Source organism: Triturus cristatus, chromosome 7 (assembly GCF_964204655.1).
Source record: "Triturus cristatus chromosome 7, aTriCri1.1, whole genome shotgun sequence".
NCBI lineage: Eukaryota > Metazoa > Chordata > Amphibia > Caudata > Salamandridae > Triturus > Triturus cristatus.
In genome coordinates, this window is record NC_140590.1 from 195,922,181 (window position 1) to 195,943,847 (window position 21,667).

At 43.5% G+C, this 21,667-nt stretch overlaps 1 pseudogene; it reads left to right on the plus strand.

Annotated features, from left to right (window-relative positions):
• Positions 1–21,324: 21,324 nt before the first annotated feature.
• On the plus strand, positions 21,325–21,439 carry LOC146809205 (5S ribosomal RNA; annotated as a pseudogene).
• The last annotated feature ends 228 nt before the right edge of the window (positions 21,440–21,667 follow it).

Below are 21,667 nucleotides of genomic sequence, written 5' to 3' on the forward strand. Positions count from 1 at the left end.
TGCAGCGGGCCCATCGAGTTCCCTTCAATAAGAAAAATCTAACCGGGCCCGACACGAAACCTAGGGCCAACTTGGTATATTTTGGGGACTTTCTACTACGACGAAATATCTGGGAGAAGGCTAAACCAGACAACAAGCGGAAGGTAGATGATATCGCCTGCTTTGCGAGGCTGGATTTCTGCAATATCACTGTCGAACGGTGGTGGAGATTGCCCCATTTCAAGCCAAGGGTGCCCAGGCATATTTGATGAACCCTGCCAAGTTGAAGATAATAGTAGGCGATCATACTTATTATTACTCTTCAGAGATTAAAGTGAAGGAAGCTGTAGCAGAAGTGGGGATAGGGATGGCAAGGACTTGCTGCAAGGCAAGGGGACTGCAAATATAGGAATAGGTTTTAAGAAGATGTAAATTGAACCTGCTGTGCTTTAACACAGGGTGGCAAGGTGGGTGGTTAGCTGAAATTAAGTAATGATGACATTGAGCAATTCACTGGGCTATTATGGGCTACAGAAGGTTTCATGCTTGATTCTGATATAGGTTTGATTGTTCTTCTTTATCTGTAACTAAGCTACCTCAAGATCTCAGCTATCACATACTTTTTTCCACTATTCTTCTTTTTCTGTTTTTTTTTAGGGTAATTAATCGGGGTTTCACTGATCATGATGCTGCGCTGCTCCATCGCACAAACAGATGTTCAGTCTGGAAGCTTCCATGGTGGAGGGTGAGTAAGAGGATGGGTACCAGGGGGCTGGGGGAGGAGAGTCAGTGGGAGGGATGGGAGGGATGGCCAGTGGAGAAAAGGCATGGGGGCAGGAGAAAAGGAAAAGAAAAAGTCAGGTAGAAACACTGAAGAAGGAAAAAGGTATTGGGGAAATGAAAGAAAGCAAGGGCCTACAATGATAAACTCTACAGAGCATTATGGATAGACTTAAGATCTGCTCAGTCAACGTGGGTGAACTAAATGATAAAAACACGAGAGACAGAGTTATGAAATATTAAAAGTTATTAAACCGGATGTAATCTGGCTACAGGAAACGCACGCTCCCTGGAACAACAGGAGTGTTTTTGAGATATGGGGTTACAACCTGGTGGTATGCTCTACCCAGACCTCTATGACCAGAGGAGTACCTATATACAGTAAGCACTGCATGGGAATAGCTAAGCGGGTAGCAGCTGATAAGTGGGGGCATGGTGCAATTGTGTCACTACCCACGGGGTTGAAGGTGGGGACTATATAAGAGTTAAACCAGGATGATCCTAAGATTTGGGAAGAACTTAAAGTAATTATATTAATGTGTGGCGACCTTAACATACATTTAGAGGCTTAAAAAACTCAAACCCAGAAATATGGGGGGTGGAAACCCCAAGTTTTCAGGGCATTACCTTCATTTAGAGCTAGCCATGGGCTGATTGATGTATGGGCAGAAAAAAACTTGAGTGATTCTGGGTATACCTATTACTCTCATCCCCATAGGAAGCATGTGCGTTTGGATTATTTTTTTGCCTCAAGTAAAATACTGGATAAGGTCGAGATTAAAAAGCTACCACAACTCTTCTCAGACCACAATCCGCTTCTGCTTGAGATTGCGTGGCAGGGGTGTGCCAAGAAGCAGAGCACTTGGTCATTTGACAAAAAAATGCTTGCTAATGAAGAGTTCCATGTGCACATTAAGCACTGGACTACAGAATTATTTAATGCAAATGGATACAGTGCCTCGTGTAGGATAGTATGGGACACTTTTAAGGATGTTTGAGGGGAGAAGTTATTAGCTATGTGGGGCAAATCTGGAAACAGCGAAAGGAAGAGGTGGACTCATTAATAAAAACATTTGCAGGGTTAGAGGCAGAGCATGTAGAACTGATCAGGAAGGGAGGGCCAGAAGACCCAATTAAGGACCACATGGTAAAATTAGATTTAATAAAGGAGGAAATTAACAGCTACTTTCAGGAAAGGTTGGCCCAAATCTATCAGGCATATCGGGGTGAGATATATGCGTATGGCGAGACAGTAGGAAGGCTGCTCGCATTGCGATCAAGTCAAAAAAGTGCCAGGAATAATATTGCAAAAATTAAGAACAGCACTGGTCAATTGTTGACTGGGCCAGAAAAGATCATTGATGTTTTTGAGAAGTTTTATATCAAGCTGTATGAAGCTGACTTACTAGAAATGAGCCCAATAGATCAAGACGCCAGGTGGCCAGAATGAACAAAAATAGATGAATCAATAGCTCAGGAGCTGGACAAAGAATTTACTCTGAAAGAGGATCAGGAGGCAATAAGATCTCTCCCTGTGGGGAAAGCCACAGGCCTCGATAAAATTCCACTTGAACTATACAAAATACTTCCATATGAGGTTACTCCAATTATGCACGATTTATTCCTGGGTGTGCAGCATAGCGAGATCCCGCCCGTATCATGCCAGGGAACGGATGTGGTGATATTTCCCAAAAAAGGCAAACCAACAGACGTACCTGCCTCTTATCGCCCGATCTCGCTTATGAACACCGACACCGGGGAACAACCTTTACAACGCAACTTTTACAACGCACTACCATTACAACGCATTTTTTACAACGCATAATCCATTACAACGCATGATATTACAACGCAGGACACTACAACGCATTTTTAAAAACTACCTTTACAACGCATTCCATTACAACGCATACTACCATTACAACGCATACCATTACAACGCATAATATTACACTATACTATCCAACACTTACCCTACTGATGCACCCCCTGGAGTTAGAATAGTAATTTTTACCCCTATACTATCCAACACTTACCCTACTGATGCACCCCCTGGAGTTAGAATAGTAATTTTTACCCCTATACTATCCAACACTTACCCTACTGATGCACCCCCTGGAGTTAGAATAGTAATTTTTACCCCTATACTATCCAACACTTACCCTACTGATGCACCCCCTGGAGTTAGAATAGTAATTTTTACCCCTATACTATCCAACACTTACCCTACTGATGCACCCCCTGGAGTTAGAATAGTAATTTTTACCCCTATACTATCCAACACTTACCCTACTGATGCACCCCCTGGAGTTAGAATAGTAATTTTTACCCCTATACTATCCAACACTTTCCCTACTGTTGCACCCCCTGGAGTTAGAATAGTAATTTTTACCCCTACACTATCCAACACTTACCCTACTGATGCACCCCCTGGAGTTAGAATAGTAATTTTTACCCCTATACTATCCAACACTTACCCTACTGATGCACCCCCTGGAGTTAGAATAGTAATTTTTACCCCTATACTATCCAACACTTTCCCTACTGTTGCACCCCCTGGAGTTAGAATAGTAATTTTTACCCCTACACTATCCAACACTTACCCTACTGTTGCACCCCCTGGAGTTAGAATAGTAATTTTTACCCCTACACTATCCAACACTTACCCTACTGTTGCACCCCCTGGAGTTAGAATAGTAATTTTTACCCCTATACTACTAATACTTACCTTAAATGTAATTTAATATTATGCGTTGTAATGGTATGCGTTGTAAAGGTAGTATGCGTTGTAATGGTAGTGCGTTGTAAAGGTATTTTTTAAAAATGCGTTGTAGTGTCATGCGTTGTAATGTCATGCGTTGTAATGGATTATGCGTTGTAAAAAATGCGTTGTAAGTGCATGCGTTGTAATAGTGTGCGTTGTAACGTCATACATCCCCGACACCAAGGTATATTCGAAAGTTATAGCCAAGCGGCTACAGGGGATCATAGCAGCATTGGTATCACTGTGGCAGCATGGTTTTGTTACGGGCAGGGGGACCACAGACCACATCAGGCGGGTCATTGCAATGCTTGACATAGCAGAACTAGAATCTAGCGGGGTGGCTGTGGTCCTCCTGGATACTGAATAAGCCTTTGACCGGGTATCGTGGCAGTATCCTTGGGGTGCCCTGGTAGAGAGCGCGTTGGGCCCATGGCTAGTGACTGCCATTCAAGCCATGTACTATAAACCGATCGAGATAGATAGGGGGACGCGACAAGTGTGCCCTTGCTCCCCCATTTTATTTGCCATAAATTTAGACCCATTTATCAACCAAATTATACATAATCAAGCAATTAAGCCTGTAATTACTAAAGGTTATGAAACCAAGATCCTAGCGTACGCGGCGACATTGCAATAGATACCATGGATCCGGATACAGCAATTAGGGAAATAGAAAATACGGCTGAGCAATTTGGAAAGAAATCTGGATACCTCTTGAATAAGGGGAAAACTCATATTATCTGTTCCTCCCACTGCCATATACAAAATGCTCGTAAACATGAACTAGCTACCTACCTAGGGGTAAATATAACATCCAAAATGGATACCCTGTGGGCGATCAATATTGACCTAGTCCTGGAAAAAATAAATGTAGCACTCAAACGTTTAGATAAGCTACGTCTTACAATAGTTGGGAGAGCTAATATATTTAAATTAAAAATCTTTCCCAAAACATAATATTTTCTTCGGGCAATACCACTGGAATTGTCCAAAGTCAAGGTAAATAAAATGAATGTTTTTTTCTCCAACTTCATTTGGGGCCACCAAAAGACACGACGAGCAATGAAGTTTATGACACTCCCTCATGAGCGAGGTGGATGGGGTGCCCCGAACATTTTATTTTACTACTGGGCTAATGCACTGCAGTAGATGGACACTCTTCTTCTACCAGGTCAGGGTAGAGCAGAGGTTCCGGATTTATCCACAATATATCAGCTATCTATAGGGAGCAAGGCAGAAGGGCTCTTCCTTCTACAACTTGAACCAAGTTAATATAAATAAACACGATTTAAGTGTGCTAAGGCAGCCTGGAAGGTCTGGAAAAAGGTGAGCAGGCTCTTGAAGATACCCAGGTGTAACAGATACACTCCCTTGTGGCGATCAGCTTTACTACTGGAAGCAGTGAATGATGGCATGGCAAGGAGCTGGGAACAGGCGGGTATAGATAGGGTTGCAGACCTGTTTTACAACACTGAGTATATCTCATTTGCAGGGCTTGTGGAACGGTATGGTATTAATACCCACACACAGTTTAAATATATACAGGTTCAGGGGTGTATAAAAAGCCTCTCCAGGGACTCTCTCAAGCTGGATAAAATTGCAATGCTGGAAACTATAAATTAACAGGATAGCAGGATAAGGGATTGCTATCAGGAACTAATCAAGATCTTCCCAGATGATATGGAGAAAACAGAAACAAAATGGGCAGAAAAGCTGGGTGACGGTGAGGTCGATCTGGACATGTCTGTAGAATTAGGGACAAAGATCTTTCTCTCAGCGAATTTAAAGGCACAGCATTACAAAATCCTGTTTAATTTATACTATACACAGGCTAAGCTCTATGGATGGGGGAAAAGGGAAAACGATAAATGCCCCAGATGCCAAACAGGGCCGGCAGACATTACACATCTGTTTTACTCCTGCATGTTATGTTACGTGTTTTATAAAGCGCTCAAATCACCCTGGGGCATCTCGGCGCTGCCTAGAAGTAGAATTCTGAGGACTAGAAAAACCAAGCATTTGCAATGCAATAGGTCTCGCATTTACCAGAGTTTAAGTTGTTGGCATTGTAAATGACAATGCATTAAATTTATGTTTAAAAAAAAAAACATAAATAAAAGGCATTTCATTTACAATGCCATTAGCTAAAACTCACGTAAATGCGAGACCTGTTGCATTGCAAATGCTTGTTCTGCTTTTATTGTAGTGATTTATAACTGTCTATATGGCCCTTATAATACAATAAATATTGTGAAACACGTGTTGGCTCTTTACTGCTGTCACATTACTCTATAATAAAAAATATTAATTTTGGATACTGCCTCTCGTCTGTTTTGGTGGGTAATAAAGTGCATGAGAGGTGCAGTCATGTGCAATTAACAGAAGCGTCAACGCCCCAGAAGAACGGAGACTGGTTCTCGGTGTAGATGAGCTCAGAAACACTGGCTCCTTTTTCAAAAGTAAATTGAATAACTTGAGTGATGAGGGGATGACTTACAAATCATTTCGCATATTAGTGTCCATTTATTTTCCTGTTCGCTATCTGTAAGGATCTTTTCTATCTGTGTTGTGTATTTTTTATATCTGTCTATCTGTGCAGACTTTTTCTAGGGCTGTCTGCGACCCTGATGCATAGTTCAAGAAGCAAGATAGTACCCAGCAATATATATTTATTCTAAAATCACATATGGCGGTAGAAAATTGGAAAAATCTAAATGGAACATTCGGAGATAGGTCTGCTCACAATAAGTGCTACAACAATCTTCCAGTGAAAGGCCGGAAGTGCATGTCCAAAAAAAGTTGGTACTAGATGGCCAGTTTTAGAAAAAAAAAACACTCAGATTTAGCTAGCTATATCGACAGCATGAACAATGACCTGGAAAACAAACTTCACTCACCACTAGCATGCTTGCCGTTTTCCTGCACCTGCCTTTTTTAATTGAATGATGCCATGTCCAATTGTTGGCTATTATAACATTATGCATTGGGGGCGAAGGAGAGCAGGACCAACAGAGTGTAAGAAAATGAAAGGCCTCGATAATATGATTACTTATTGTCTTTTATCACCCTTAGGTCTGCTGAAAAAGCTGAGGAGCATTTGGCAAGTGTAAAGAACGCCCTCTTCATTTAGTTTACTATTACATTATGGCTTTCACAGGGGCGAGAGTGCCATTAACCCTATTGTTGAGGAGGCCGATTTCCTTATTGCGGACGCGCAGGAGCCATAGAATTTTTGTCCTTGCATTGGGTCTATTTGCCCATCAAATATCACTGATGAAAGGACCCGGGCAATCTGCGAAGGACACAGGCCTCCGGGAATCCTCATTAAACTTCCGAAAGTTTTTGCTGTCACTCGCTTTGAAAAGACTCTTGTCTCGTAGGGCATCTGTACGAAAGCTAGCGCCGCCACAGCCCTCAGTGAGCAGGGCCATGCAGCCCGGCCCAGACAAAAGGTATGGCGCCCGGGCAAATGGCCTTCGTTTCAGCTGCGTCATCGGTCACAGCTTTCACCACAGAAAGGCTTAGAAAAACATGTTTATTTAACTTGGCTTCCCGAACAAAGAAAAAGTGCAAGGGAAAACAGCCATCCTGTTGCTTTTACCCTCCATGCGTACTGACAGAAAAATATGTTTTTGATCCCGAAAAAAAAATACCACCACACTGCTCGACCAAAATATTCTCAGACTCGAAAACCTTCTCAATTAATTGGCTTGAGTGATTTATGGACTGTTGGTGTGCGGACAATTGGAACACATGTTAAGATTAAAACAGACAAGACCACAGCGAGATTATTTTACAAAATACAAGCGTCTAGTAAACAATAATAAAAGTCTGCTTTGCATTTTCTCTATATCCTATTATCGCTCTATTTGAAAAGCCGATGGCTCTATTTCTTAAGAACACAACTTCTTACGACATGTTTGAACTTTGAATGTTCTCACTCGTGGAATCCTCCACTGACGGGGGGGCTCTCTCGAGAGGAATGTGGAATGCACCGCATATATTAACAAGTCTACCCTCGTTTCTCGAGTAATGACAGGTTTCACCGCGCGAGGACGTTTCACCGCGCGAGGAAGGGTGACGCTGCCCTTCAGGCGGGTCTCTGTGACTCATCGTCCGTCATCACTAAACGCACAGAAAATAGACCACTGACACTAGAGGCCTCGGTGGACAGAATGAGGAGCAGAGAAGGTGTCACTGAGACCGGCATCGGCAAGTGTGCAACAATTAAGACCCTGGGAAAAAGCAGTGCCATGAGCTGGAAACGTAAAGTCTTAAGCGAATGGCAAGGGGCAGGGTTTCCTAAGTGACAAACATACGAGAGAAGTAAACACAAGCTATTTTGACACGCGAGACGCAGTGGAGGGGGGAGGGGGGTGGGGAGGGAAGCGGGACTTCTGAGGAAAACTGGTGTGAAATAGCAGCAGGGAAGGGGGCGGAGAGGGGCTACGATGGAGAGCGACGTAAAGCCATATGGCTGCTTTGTGCGCGTGCACGCCTCGTGCACTGTAGCTCTATGCCATGGGAAGCACTTTCAAAAACTCACTTACAAAATGTCTCAAAGAGACAGCTTTCGCTGTCTCAGCGAGACCTAACAAGATAGAAAAAGGTATAGAGGATTTTTGGTTACAAACACCTATAAGGAAGTCACCATTACCCCAGCCCTGATGCTCCTAGGGTGTGACTGTCCGCAAATCTTGATGCACCACTGGGAGATTTTGTTTTTATAACAGTAACTATAGCACGGTTGCTGATAGCCACAGCGTGGAAAGACATGATCTGCCTACATATCAGCTATGGCTTCACCGGCTTCTGAATTTTATCTTGCAGGAAATCTCAATGTATAAATGCAAAGGCCAAAGAGCCAGGAAGAAGGGTATGAAGATATGGGAACCTCTAATGTTATGGTGGAATAACAGAGAGAAGCATAGGGGACAATCCATAAATGTGTTAATCTGAAAAATGAAATGCTAGGTGTAAAGTATTTTTTACTGTGACTTTTATTGTATAATTATAATGTAACAGTGTAACTCTATTTTTCTATGTATGTACCTGACTTTTGAATAAAAAATAAAAATATAAAAAAAGTTATCATCCACAAAAAGTTTTATTTTTGCCATTCCCTTTAATGGTGAGGCAGTTGAATGCATATTATAAAGCTTTGGTCCATTGTAGCAACTGGAGTTGGTGGGCAACACCCTGCTCCTACACCTAATATTGCCTCCTCAATATGGGAAAGTCATTTTGGTGACTTATATGGTATGCCCGATCAGGACAGTTTAACTACCTGTACCTCCGAATTCTTACCATTACCCGGTTGCTGTGATTTAGCTGATTGTTTTACTCTGACTGAAGTGGAAACAGCAATAGGAAAGATGCTCCCCAATAAGGCTCCCGGCCTTGATAAATTGCCTGGAGATTTGTTCAGGGCACAACCAAAGATATGGGCCCCTTATCTGGTCACCCTATTTAACTGCATTCTACAGGGGGACAATGTGCCTCCAACGTGGCTTGGAGCTGAAATTGTCCCTATCCTAAAAAAGGGTTGTCCATTGACCCCTTCCAACTACAGGCCCATTAGCCTAATTGATACTTCCCAAAAATTAATGGGGAGGATTCTGCTGGATAGGGTCCTTGAGTGGATTGAAGAGAAAGGGATCCTTTCTACCTTCCAGGCAGGTTTTAGGGCTGGTATTTCTACTGTCGATCAGATTTTTCGCCTGCAGGTCCTGTATTGGAAAACAGCCAAGGTGGAGGGTGGCAGCCTCTACCTTGTGTTTGTGGACCTGCGGGCAGCTTTCGACTTAGTTCCACGAGCTAAATTGTGGCAGGTTCTAGCTGATTTGGGCCTCCCGCCCTATTTGTTAGCAGTCTTATTTAGGCTCCATGAAAATAATTTTGCCCAGGTGAGATGTGGCAAGCATGGTGACCTTACTGATCGATTTCCTGTCCACAAAGGTGTCCGCCAAGGGTGTGTGTTGGCTCCCACACTATTTAGCCTTTACATCAATGGTCTTGTTGACCATCTGAATAGTGTGGTAAACAACGATGCCCCAAAACTGGTAACAGGACGAGTGCCCGCTCTGATGTTCGCAGACGACACTCTGTTGTTGTCTAGAACATCATCGGGCATTCAAAACACACTCGATGGTTTTGTAAAGTTCTGTGAGCAGCGGGGATTGGAAATCAACCTGGGGAAAACAAAATTTATGATTTTCAACCCCCCTAACCGGGTACGTCCAAACCCAATTCTATACGGCACTCCCCTTGAAAGGGTTAAAACTTTTGTCTACCTAGGCCTCACTCTGACTGAGAAATTTAACTGGGATAAGCAGATAGCCAAGTCGACGCTTAAGCTTTCCCAGTTGGTGGGGGGGTCTTACTAAAGTTTTTAAAAAATCGACCTATAAACCAGTGTCACCCGTTTTGGAGATTTTTTGTCGACAGGCCAGAGCGGCCGTAATTTATGGGGCTGATTTGTGGGGACATAAGCAAACAGAGACCCTTACTAAGGTTGAGCAGTCCTTTTTAAGAACACTTGTAGGGCTCCCCTCTAGTACGCCTCTGACTCCCTTGAAATTTGATTTTGGCCTAGTCTCTATAGATGAGATTGTAAGTGCCAGACCAATCTTGTATTGGAAAAGGTTGTGGTCGGTTCCTGAACTGGCCTCATACAGAGCTGAATTCATTGCAATCTGGCCTCTCCTTAAATCTAAAAAGATTCCCTGGCTCCAACATATCAAAGCTGCCAGTGCCTGTCTAGGACTCCCGGAATTCTGGGATTCCCCAGAAACTTTTTGTACCGGATTAACAAAGAAAGAACTAGCTTCACTGATATGTACACGGAATCTCCAAATACTTTTGAGCTCTATAACAGTGGGTAGATTGACTTCTGAGTTCCTCACAGTTAAACCTGACTTAAAATTTGAGGAATTCATGGATCAAATCGAACCCCCGCTTGCTCGAAAATTATACATTCAGCTTAGACACGGCACTTTACCAGTCAGGTCCTTTTCAGCTAAGTGGCAGACGCAGAATCAGGAAAGTTGTCCCGCATGTAATTACAAATTGGAGACCGTTTCACATGTGTTGTTCTTCTGTCCTGAATACTCTGCAATTAGAAAATGTTGGTTAATTCCCATTTGTAGGAATTTGGGTTTTCGTCATTTTAAGCAGGCTCTTAGGTCCCTAACTTATGATACCCACCCCCCTATTGTATTTGCCGTATCTCGTTATTTATATGGCATGTGGCGCAGGAGACAAATCTTTTTAAATTAATCTCTGTACTTACTTTTCATATGATAACGTCTTGTTTAATTCTTTTTTAAATTGTAAAATTATTTATTGTTTTATTGTACCTGCTGATGTACTTATGTGCACTTTTATGGTCTAATGGCCGAAATAAAGTTATCACTGACTGATAAAGCTTAACCGCTAAAGGTTAAATGAAGAAAGTAAACAACATTGGGGACGTTGATCAGCCCTGGTGGATGCCTCTTTTACTTGACACCGAGCCTACCTCCTTTGAATTAATCACTGTTCCAGTGTTGGCATCTTTAGAGCTGTTTAGAGCATTACTAAAAACTGCCTGGGAAAACCAAATTTTTCCAAAATAAAAATAATGCCTCCTAAATAAAAAGCCTTTTCGGCATCAATCATCATCATGGCCACTTTTAATAGTTAAAAACTCAATAGCCTGGCCATATTGCTGGAGATGGAAACCATTAAGCTACATTTTATAAATCTATCCTGATCCTTATAAATGATCGTTTGCACAACTGCATTATTCATGCTGCTACTATTTTAGTAAATAATTTTAATCTGAATTTAAAAGGATTATAAATGGAATTAACATTGACACATGGTTTATCTTTCTCGAGGAAACTAACTACTATTGCTTCTGTAAAAGAAAAAGAAATATCAATACCTGACATTATTTTATTAAATAATTCTGTCAAAAAACGGTAACAGTTCATCCAAAAATTCTCACATAGTTCTGTTGTAATACCGTAATTCTCCAAGTTAGGTAGCTGAGCTGAACTAAAATATGCTCGAGCATTGGAGGAGGAACATGGTCAATTTTGTGATAAAGTTCCTTTCAATGATTTAAAAGATCTCTGCAACGTCATCTGTCCTTGACGTCTCAACCTCCGTATTCAGATTAAAAATCTCATGGATTGTATTATTCTTCCTAATCATAGCAGACCATGCAAAATGTTTACTGATCTTCATATGTTATCTTCTGAAATATTTTTTCATTATAAATTTCTTTGACCAAGAAATAATCCAGAAGATTTTGGGATGCTAAAGCATACTCATGTTTTCTGTGTACCTGAGCACCGAAGACATTTCCCACTGCTATATCTATAGCTTCTTGTAACTCTCATATTTGTAATGGACCAAGCGCTTGATTCATAGGCTGTCGCCCACCACCTAAAAGTATCTTAAAGAGCTTCCCAAACAACAAAAATGGAGACAGATTTCTGATTGGTTCGAAAGAACTATCCATACCTTATCTGTCATTTGAGATGGCATTAGTGAGGTAATTAATTATGTCACAGAAAAATAAATTAAAAATAGGAAATGCGTGGGGTTGAGATGTGAACCGTCTTGTATGTTTTGTTTGGGTTTCATTTCCGGTCATTCAAATTGCGTCAGACGGATTCACGCGCACACACAGCGTTTCCGCTCTGAAAGCTGCCATGGGCGAGGGGTGTGTTATCTTTTTGGTGCTCATGGAACTTCTTGTTGTGAGTAGATCTAAGCGTTGTGCTTAATTCACTTGGCTTTACTTAATTTTTTGTGCTGACATTCCTATTACGTAAGCATTTTTAAACAAAAATTCTGTGGCATTTCGCTGCATTTTGGCATTGTGGCTTGCATTTACACTTAGTCGAGACGTTTCTGTTGACTGTAGGTTGGCAATTTTCTTTCAAATACCTACATTTGACCTATATGGTCGCTGATGCCAGTTACGTTTATTTTTAATGTTACTTTTTTAAGGTTGTACTGTTCATGATTGGGACATTTTGGAAAGGTTTACCCTACATTTAAACATTTATGTGACAGAATCTGTGAGTAGATTTTACATACTCACAGGTGTCACATGTTTATTTTTCTGTACTCAACTTTTCACTTGTTTTAAAAGGAGCACTATTCCAAATAAACTTTATTCAATTTTTGTTTGTAAACCATAAAAGTTACACAAATACAGATGTTTAAAACAGTTAAAAAGGAATTGATACATAGTTTAAATCAATTTTTCTGTACCTCTAGTGAATCAGCTGGAATAATAAACATGCCTAGTTGTACCAACATTACACATCCATACAAGTCCTGGATTTCAGAGAAGCTTTTAAAAACCCTACTATAAAAAAGTCTTCTTTCAAAAGTTGGAGATACATAAGGGCCGGGCGAGCCTGTTTAAAATTCATTCTTTTTAAAATGGGAACCAGGAAGTGCTTACGGGGAATCTCATACAGTTTGCATAAAAACAAAAAGTGCAACAAATCCTGCGGAGACAGACCGTCGCAGCCGCAGGGAGCTAGCACTTGACCACTACTAAAACCCTTAGGTCTAGCTAACAAAAAGTGGAAGAGGTTCATCCAGAACCTAGTTAGCAAAAACTTCTCATGAGATGACAGAGACCTCAAAAGATAAGGTTCCATCATCGAGGTTGTTTTAAGCGTTAAGTACATCCGGACCCTAGGTTTCAGCACCTCCTTAGCTTCCCTGTCCACTTTCCTAAAAGTCAGAAAGGCTGTTTTAATAAATTCCAAATCCTTCTTGACGATGGCCTCAGGGTTGGTGAATAAATCACCCCGCCCTATCCCTTCAAAGCTTTTATTAATATACGTAAGCCAGGGGATACGGGCCGAGTTATCAAGTGACATACACTCCCTTAATATTAGATGGTTAAGAGTTAAGTCTCAGCCAACACTTGAGCCAGAAAATCAAGGGACGCAGGGCAAGAGCATCACTTAAGTAGGGGACCCCTAGTTCCTCGTGGACCACTAAGTTATAGGTTCCACGAGGGACACATAGTAAGTGTTCCAGGAAGTCGTTCTCCACTACCTGCAGGGAATCTACGGCAGTGTATCCCCAAATTTCATTGCCGTAGGTGGCTATGGCCAGGCTTTTAGCTTGATAAACTTGCAGCATAGCTCCTGTAGGTTTTTTCCCTATTTTAGAGGCAAAGTTAAAAATTGCAGTGTTTGCACGAGCCAGATCCCCTTTTTTCCTCACAGTTAGAGGACCCCTTTTGAGTTGGTCGTCGAATAGCACCCCTAAATAGGAAAATACATGCGAAGAAGGGATCTTGGCGGGGCCAACACTAAAATTAAAGCTCTTTTTCGATTGTTGCCCCACCTTCATAACATAGGGCTTGGAATTGTTGATTGCCAAGTCCCGGTCCGACATAAAACTAGAGAATGTGGTTAAAAGGGATTGCAAGCTCATTTCAGTCCTGGATATGAGGACGGCGTAGTCCGCATAGAGCAGGACGGGGATGCCACGCCGACCTTCATGGGGGTAATCCACTCCAGTGGCCCTTAATGCATTGTCCAGTTCATTTATATAAAAATTAAATAAAAAATGCACCAAAATGCATCCCTGCCATACCCCCCTCTTGATCTCAAAGTCCCTGGTGACCCGCAGGTCCTGCGAAAACCTAACATTAGCTTTAGTTGTCGAGTGCTGGTCCTCTAGAAAATTAACTATACTGCTCTCCACCCCCATTGCCCTCATGGACTGCCACAGTTTGACTCTGTTTACACAGTCAAACACTAGTGACAAGTCCATGAAGGCGAGATGGATGGTTCCGGGGCGTGCAACAGTATATTTGCTCAGAATCATAAATAAATTAAGACATTGAGCAACTGTAGAGCGTCCCGGCTGGAATCCATATTGGGCATCTGACATAATCTTGTGTTCCTCTGCCTATGTTGTTAGCCTCTGTAAAAGAACCCATCCTACTACTTTTACCACAGAATCAATAAGCGAAATCGGTCCGTAGCAGTGGGTACTATTTCTGTTACCCTTCTTGAAGACAGGGACTATAGTGGAAGATGCCCATGACTGAGGGCAGCCATTCCTTGCTGCTGCATTAAAAACTGACTCCAGTATCGGGGCCCAAAACGGGGGGTCCGACTTAAATAGATCCGGGGGAATCCCATCTGGACCAGGTGCTTTGTTAATGGATAGTCCTATAATGCCGTCCAGGATCTCCCCCCTCTCAAAAATAAATACAGGATCCTGCGTATCCCGAATTTCTTGGGGATTAGACTTGAGAGGGCATTCAAACATGGATTTAAATTGAAGTACCCACTCCTCCTCTGTAATATGTGAGTCCAAGGCCCTCCCCCCTTCCTGATCAAAGAGGGGTTGATTCACAATACTCCAGAACCTCGCACTGTTCCAGAGAGTGCTTGAATCAATCAGCTCCCTCCAAGCTTCCTCTTTCAAAGCACCCTTCTGTTTGGCCAGGGCTAGCTTATATTCCTTTCGGAAAACACATACCTCAGATTGAAGTCTTGGTTTGGCTGCCAAAGCCTCCCTCAACATTTTTGCTGCTTGGTAACAGTGGCAATCAAACCAGCTAGGGCCCTGCATGGTGTTTCTTCTTGCCGGAACACTTAACATTTTACCCACTGTTTGCGCTAATTGACTCATATGCCCCAAGGATCTAATTTGGGGAGAAACCCTTAGTTAAGCAAATTTCTAATTCGTGTGCACAAGATACTTTTACTTCATTATAGAATTTCTCTGGGGACACCCGAGACCATTTTAATCTGCGCTTACCGTCCGTCGGTCTAAGTAGACCCCTATTTTGGACAGTCACCATCTTGTTAGTTAATGGGCCCATCATAAAAACAGTTAATGGATTGTGATTGCTAAACTCACTCTCCACAATATTAAAACCATGAAAAGAAGATTGCATTGAAAACAAAATTAAAATGTAGTCAATAAATGACCCCTTCCCGTGCCCTTTAAAAGTCGGTACATAAAATTTGGTATGCGGTTCAGTTGACGACATTAAAGCCACCATGTCCAATTCATTTAACATGTTATTAAGCAATTCCCCCTGAGCATGGTGTTCAAAATGAAAACCCCACATGCGGGGGCAACCCACCTCGGAAATACAGGATGTTGTTGGGTTGCCACAGGGGTGTATATTAAAATCCCCGGAAACCACAAGATTATGTAAACTGTGATGTTACAGGTCTCATGCAGACAATCCACTGAATTATAAAAATTGACAATACCCCATCTGGTGTCCCCCCTTTTAGCGGACAGTGCCAGAATTCCACGGTGAGTGGTTGGCATCACCTGGATCAGACAATCAACGGCCACAGAAATATATACGACTAACATGCCCTTTGGTCTTCCACTTGTCGAGGCGGTAGCCAGAATAAAAAAAAGCCTTGTATCCTTCCAAGAATAGATCACAATCTACTGACCATGTTTCTTGGAGGCTGATTACTGTGAATTGCTTCACATATTTCACCCACCGTGGATCTTGGAGCTTATTGGCCAACCCTGCAATGTTCCAAGATAAAAAATTATTAGATATAACATCTGAGGGCCTTGCCGCTTCCTCAATGAAGTACTGGTCATGAGCAACTTGTTCCAGGGGTAAGAGCTCCCTTAGTCAATCACAATCCTCTAAGCCTGTTAGAGCCGCAAATCTATTGTTTAACAGTAATGAGGTATTGGTGCTTAGCTGTCTATCTAATTCAGAGGGTGGGTGGACCATTGTAACATCCCTTTAAGTATCTCTTCTACTTTTATTGCTCTTTCCCTTCCCTCTATATTCTAGAATGTTAATGCTGGATTGTATTCTACCTGACTCGATCATCGTGTGAGAGCCGCTTCTCTGCGGGTCCGTTTTCAAGGAGTTATTTTGATACATTAAAAGGATTTCCAGCAACACGACTCTGAGGTTGTCTGTCTACTGCCACATAATTTGGTACCAGGAGTGGGGTAGAATCAAACAACTCTCGTCTTTCTTCCAGAAACTTCACCGGATTCTTCGTTGCTGCTTCGTCATCCTTAAAAGAAGAAAATAACTTGACTAGGTTCCTGTTTCCGTAAAGGACCCGTAAAGGACCCGCAGAGACAGGTTGGATTGTATTTTTTATAATACGCTTGTTTTGCTTCTGTTCGGACATTGTTGCGAGACTTAACCGTTATAGTAGCTCGAGACTAAGCCTGTGAGCGAGCTTCCTCACGCGCTACATTGTATCCAACGCGAGCTGTAACGCGAGCTGCTGTCTGTGTTTACTCGCCTCCTAGCAACAAGCCGCTCACTGTTCTCTGGCAGATTCTCACGCTCTGTATGCTAATGCGCTACATTGTATCATACGCGAGCTTCTGTCTTTGTTGCTCGTATCCTAGCAACAAGCCACCCATCGTTTCCTGGCTAAAGGAACGTTCCTTAATGGATTTTCTCCATTGTTAAAAGCTCTTATCCTCAAAACATCTCTAATAGCTGCATTAGAGACAATAGGAGTGTTCCAATTCGGATTTCAAAGCGGAAACATTCTTTTGAGTGTTTATTTTAGTGTTCTAGCAAGAATCTTTTCATTATCAAAGGCCCTCACCATAAGAAAAGTACCCTACTGCCTTTTGTTTGGAATGTCAATTATTGAACTATTCACTTTATCCTTCTCATGAAGAATTTTTCCTGATACTGCAATAAGGAGTGTTTATTCTTTATTTCTCTGGATTTTGTCTCGGTGTCGTCATGTCTGCTTCAGACACTGCTTTACATCCTCCTCCATTTTTGCAAAGACCTGGCAAACCAGAAATCCAATGGAAACAATGGTTTAATATTTTTGAAAATTATCTAGTTGCCATCGATGGGAAGGAATTTTCTCCGGAAAGAAAACAAGCTCTCCTTTACAATCATCTGGGGATTGCAGCACAGAAAGTTTTTGACAATCTACCTCCGTTTCCCAGTTATTTCTTCCAATGTTTCCATTTCTCCTTCTCAAAATGAAACAAACACCACATCTATTTACCTGTCTCAGAATAGTACCGATAGTGTTTGTTCCCCATCAAATTCTCTCGTCTGTAACTCCACCTTAGCTTCCAGGAGAATTTGTAAACTACCTGCTCATTTTAAGGATTTTGTCATGTCATGATTTATATGGTTTAAGGAAAAATACTTATTATTGTGTTTCACATGTTTGATATTATTTTCATAATATGTTTCTTTGTTTACTGTACTATATTTTGTATCTTTAACTTTGTTAAGAAAAGGAAGATGTGTAACATCCCTTTAAGTATCACTTCTACTTTTATTGCTCTTTCCCTTCCCTCTATACTCTAGAATGTTAATGCTGGATTGTATTCTACCTGACTCGATCATCGTGTGAGAGCCGCTTCTCTGCGGGTCCGTTTTCAAGGAGTTATTTTGATACATTAAAAGGATTTCCAGCAACACGACTCTGAGGTTGTTTGTCTACCGTCACAACCATGGAAGAAGATTGTTGCCCGGATGCTAATCTATTAGACCACCCACCTTGAGAAGGAACCCTGGGGACATTTTCAGGCAATTCCCTGTAAGGGACTGGCCTGTAGAAGTAGCCTAGGGGTAAAGTCCTTATCACAGACCCCAGTAAGGGAGTGAGGCTGATATCCCTGGACAAAATACGGCCTGCAGTGTGGGGATTATCAAAATTTACAATCACACAGTCTCCAGAGCCCACTTTACGTGAAGTCCCTATCAAACTGACCCTGCGTGCCATAAGAATATTTCTTACCACGCGAGCACCCAAAATGGTATTTTGTGTGAACCAATGGGTTAATTTATTCATCAATTGCCCGTGGTCTTCATTAGCCCCTTTCGAAAGTGGCGGAACATTCCCCAGAATCATTACGTATGGGGTGGATTCAGGCGGGAGGTCAATAGTTGGAAGACTTAATAAATGCAAGTCCCTTCCTTCTGGTACTACTGATCTCTGTGCCTTCGGGGGCACTGCAGGCCCTGCTCTTATAGGAGTCTTGTGGTAAATTGCTGGTATGTCTGCACTCCTAGGCCTAGTGCTATTGGTCCTGCCTGGTACCTCGCTATTTACAGTAGGCCCCACAGATGAACTTGTACTTGCAGCTGTGCCCCTTGTAGCACCATGGTCTTTATTAGTATTGTCCCTAACTGTCAATGAAGCCGGTGGGTTACAGATATCCCGCCCCTCTAATTTTAGTAGCCTAGCTTCTACTGAGCTCAGTTTTTGAAAGATTGGGTCTAGTAGAGTGAACATCATAGTTTCTAGCCTGGCCCAAAAATTCCCCTCCTGGGTGCTATCAGCAACCTGCCCTAGAGTTGTCTGGTTCATAGGGATAGGAGGACCCACTTGACAGGCATTTGTGGTAGGGACAGCTAGTACATTTTTTCCAGATGTACCCTGGGCTGATTTATCTGATTTCGCTGGTCCCCGACTTTTCCTTTTCATAACAGGGGATTCGCTACTATACATTGACTTCAGTTTTGCTTTTTGCCCTCTAGTTGTAGCTTTAGATTTAACAGGGGTAAGTTCTTGCTCCATGGATGAGCAAGAAACAAAGTTTAACACTGTTACTGGAGCAAACAACTGGAGACTGACTCAGCCGGGGTGGAGATACATCCTGATTTGAGGCGACCAGAGAGTCAGAGATTGCGGGAGTTAAGGATAGTCTACCTTGTGAGGGGTGAGGATCAAGAGATAATCTACATTCGGTAAGTTTAATTTCATTAATGAGAGCTGATTCAGCTCTCAGAATGAAAGCATCTAAAGTGCCAGTCACACCCTTCCCCAGATTTTCCTTCCGCTTGTTCATATTGGCTATATCTGAACACACTGAGCTATCTGCAAAAGTCCCTGCTAAAGTGCTAAAGTGCTTCACAGTATTAAGGGAAAAATGCTTGATGCCATATACAAAAGTGGAAATACTTTGACAAAAGCCAATAAGAATACCAAATGAAAAACTCGGCAAGACCTAGTATTTACACTAAAAGTGCAAAATGCATAAGTGTTGTATAATCGACAATGATATTAATACATAAAAACAGTCAGAAGATGCTAAAGTGCAGTAAGCAGTACAAAGTCCACGGTCAGAGAACAAAGTTTGGTTCCTTATTGGGCCAAATTCAATATTAGTTCATCCCTGAGCTGTTGGGACAAAGAACGTTAGCAATGGGCTGCTAGCAATGGAGCACAAATATTGTCTGCAAATATTGTCTGTAAACTCCTAAAATTGTAATAACGGGGAGCAAGCAGTACCTGTGACCAATCTCCAAATGTTAGATGAAAATCCATAGCCTCAGGTGCAAGGGGGATGGCCCTGCCCTGCCTCTTCCAGCCCCTGACGGGCTCAGACGGGCCCGCCCTTGGCCCGGGCTTCACCCGGGCACCACCCGCATGCGTCCTGCGCTGCTGGGGCCCGGCAACCTTCTTAACGCGTCTAGGGGCGCTGCTGGTGACGTCGTTCGCAGGCGTCTGCTAGCGCCTGCTGGGAAATGTAGTGCCCCAGAGCCGTTCCCCTCATGGTGGGATAGTAGGACAGACAAGCCGTTCCCCTCACGGCAAAGTTGTTGCGCTGGTGAGCCGTTCACCTCACGGCTGGTGTTTGGAGGAGGAGGTGAAGGAGGGCCAGGCCCACTGCCAGGTAAGCGCGTCCCTCGCTGCGGGGGCCCAGCAAGCTTCTTATCGCGCCTCCGGGTGCTGCCGGTGAAGTCATTAGCAGGCGTCTGCTAGCGCCTGCTGGGAAATGTAGTGCCCCAGAGCCTTTCCCCTCAAGGTGGGATAGTAGGACAGACAAGTGGTTCCCCTCACGGCGGGATAGTAGGACAGACAAGCCGTTCCCCTCATGGCGAAGTTGTTGCACCGGTGAGCCGTTCCCCTCGAGGCTGGCGTTTGGAGGAGGCAGTGAAGGAAGGCCAGGCCCACTGCCAGGTAAGCACGTCCAGCGCTGCGGGGGCCCAGCAAGCTTCTTATTGTGTCTCCGGGCGCTGCTGGTGACGTCATCAGCAGGCATCTGCTAGCGCCTGCTGGGAAATGTAGTGCCCCAGAGCCGTTCCCCTCACGGCGGCATAGTAGGACAGACAAGCCATTCCCCTCACGTCGGGATAGTAGGACAGACAAGCCGTTCCCCTCATGGCAAAGTTGTTGCGCTGGTGAGCCGTTCCCCTCACGGCTGGTGTTTGGAGGAGGAGGTGTAGGAAGGCCAGGCCCACTGCCAGGTAAGCACGTCCCTCGCTGCGGGGGCCCAGCAAGCTTCTTATCGCGCCTACGGGCGCTGCTGGGGAAGTCGTTAGCAGGCGCCTGCTAGCGCCTGCTGGGAAATGTAGTGCCCCAGAGCCGTTCCCCTCACGGTGGGATAGTAGGACAGACAAGCGGTTCCCCTCACGGCGGGATAGTAGGACAGACAAGCCGTTCTCCTCATGGCGAAGTTGTTGCACCGGTGAGCCGTTCCCGTCACGGCTGGCGTTTGGAGGAGGCGGTGAAGGAAGGCCAGGCCCACTGCCAGGTAAGCACGTCCCGCGCTGCGGAGGCCCGGCAAGCTTCTTATTGCGCCTCCGGGCGCTGCTGGTGATGTCATCAGCAGGCATCTGCTAGTGCCTGCTGGGAAATGTAGTGCCCCAGAGCCGTTCCCCTCACGGCGGAATAGTAGGACAGACAAGCCATTCCCCTCACGGCGGGATAGTAGGACAGACAAGCCGATCCCCTCACGGCAAAGTCGTTGCGCTGGTGAGCCGTTCCTCTCACGGCTGGCGTTTGGAGGAGGTGAAGGAAGGCCAGGCCCACTGCCAGGTAAGCAAAACACAAAAACATTCCACCCTGAAAGCACCTGATCTCGTCTGATCTCAGAAGTTAAGCTGGGTCGGGCCTGGTTAGTACCTGGATGGGAGACCGCCTGGGAATACCAGGTGCTGTAGGCTTAAAAAAAAGGAGCACTAACTTTGAGCATGGAATCTCAAATTTTGAACCCTATAATATCTCTGTCCTTCATATGGGTTTTTACATACTGCTGGCTTAATCACAGGGTGATGGCTAGTAGAGATACCCACTAGGGTACATGTAAATACAAACAATATGTGTAATGCCAGTGTAATATGATTTTGCAGCCTTGAAAAAGTCCAGGAGGACGAAACACATGTCGGCT